The 1,999-nt window shown below is 37.5% G+C and overlaps 1 non-coding gene across 1 annotated transcript; it reads right to left on the bottom strand.

Annotated features, from left to right (window-relative positions):
- Positions 1–1,326: 1,326 nt before the first annotated feature.
- LOC125355831 lies at positions 1,327–1,452 on the bottom strand. Its single transcript, XR_007211758.1, has one exon. It is a non-coding gene; the product is annotated as a U6atac minor spliceosomal RNA (small nuclear RNA).
- Positions 1,453–1,999: the final 547 nt, after the last annotated feature.

Genomic DNA, 1,999 nt, shown 5'->3' with positions numbered 1-1,999 from the left:
AAAGGGCTCCCTTGCCTTTTACAGCCACTGAGTCACATCCTGCCTTAGGCTCATCTTCTCCTTTTCTCTTCTCTTTCTGACACATCTGTGTTGGGGAAGAATTCCCCCATGCACTACTCGCTGGAGGAGAATGTTGGCATTTCTAAAACTGAGTATGGCGAGCAGGACAGTAAACACGAGCAGATTAGAATGTGATCTTCACAAATCCATATGGGCTTTAATTCTCATTTTGCTCATATGTTAAAAGTAGATTGTAATAACACTAACAACAGCAATGATAATAACATGCTGAAGAGTTTATTGTAAAAAGATATGGTTTTTTTTTTTCATTTTTGCTACTACCAGGGCTGGAACATAAGGCCTCATACTTGCTTAATTTGCTTGTTCAAGGCTCTATACCCCTTGAACCACATTTTCAACCTGTTTTATGTATTGGTTAATTGGAGATAGAATCTCATGGACTTTTTTTTGTCACTTCATACCCTGATTCTCCAGGTCTCAGCCTCCTGAGTAGCTGAGATTACACAAGCAAACCACTGGTACCCAACCAATTTTCATCGAGTTCTAATGGTATTCTAAACTATTTACATGAATGATTTCATTTAATCCTTCAACAACCCTACCATAGGAAGGTATCATTATTCCTATTTCACAGATTAAATGGAACCAGGTCATTTGAGTGGATAGGGGCAAGGATAGATGGGAAAAGGAAGAAGTGACACTGATCAAGATATATGGTACTCATAAATTATAGGTTGAACAGAAACTCATTTGTAGAACTATTTATTTTTTATTTCTATTTTTTCACTGTAAGCACACGAGAGTCTTTATTGCAAGCTCAAGACTGGGCTCATGACTGTAGAGCTATTTAAATATAATAAAAAAAATTTAACAAAAATCTGTCATTTAGAGAGATTACAGTATTTGCTTAAATATTTGAGCTAAAATCAAAATCATTCCTCTAACATTATAGATTGACTATATTATACCATCAGACTAGAGTTGTCAGAGTTAACATGGAATAGCAAATATCTTACTGAGTTTATTTTTTTTTCTCAAATTTTTATTATCAAACTGACGTACAGAGAGGTTACAGTATCATACGTTGGGCATTGGATACATTTCTTGTACTGTTTGTTGCCTTGTCCCTCATGCCCCCCTCCCTCCCCCCCTTTCCCTCCCCCCTCCCATTTGTTCAGTTCACTTACACCAAACAGTTTTGCAAGTATTGCTTTTGTAGGTATTTCTCTTTTTTTACCCTGTGTCTCTAGAATTTGGTATTCCCTTTGAATTTCCTACTTCCAATACTAGTAAACACGGTTTCCAAAAAAACGTTGGTTAGATGCCACTAAGTAGGTGGCAATGCCTTAACCGTATGCGTGTTGTCAGGCCCAAGGGCCTCTTCCATCCTTGTCAAGGGGAGTGCTAACCTTCTCTCCTTTCATACAACACATCTTACTGAGTTTAATAGAGGGTCTTGTATGTGGTAGGAACACAGTAAATGTTATTTTCTACTCATCATCCTGTGACTTTCATCCACAAACTACAGTTAACAAGCATTCATCTTTCAGTGTTGGTCCTCATGCTACCTCATCTTCAGGTTGGTTACAAGATGGCATCAGTAGTTCTAACTGCAAAGTCAAGTTGCAATGTGGTACCTTCTTATTTCCTCTTGAGAAAAAAAAAATTAATTAATTCACATTTTTCCCCCAAAGCCTCCTCTAACCTCTTTTTTTTTCCTTTAACACAGTATAATGAATTTTATTGAACCAAGAATTTTATAATACAAATTATGTTTCCTTGCATAATTGTTGATTCTGTTACTTAAAAGAAAAGTGACAGCCAAGTGCTGCTAGCTCACACATGTAATCCTAGCTACTTGGCAGGCTGAGATCTGAGGATAGCAGTTCGAAGCCAGCCTAGGCAGGAAAGTCCCTGAGACTTTTACCTCCAATTAACCTCTAGAAAACCACCAAATTGGTAGAGTGCTAGTCTTGAG

This window comes from Perognathus longimembris, chromosome 7, assembly GCF_023159225.1.
Source record: "Perognathus longimembris pacificus isolate PPM17 chromosome 7, ASM2315922v1, whole genome shotgun sequence".
Classification (NCBI taxonomy): Eukaryota; Metazoa; Chordata; class Mammalia; order Rodentia; family Heteromyidae; genus Perognathus; species Perognathus longimembris.
This window is presented reverse-complemented; position numbering and strand designations above follow the sequence as displayed.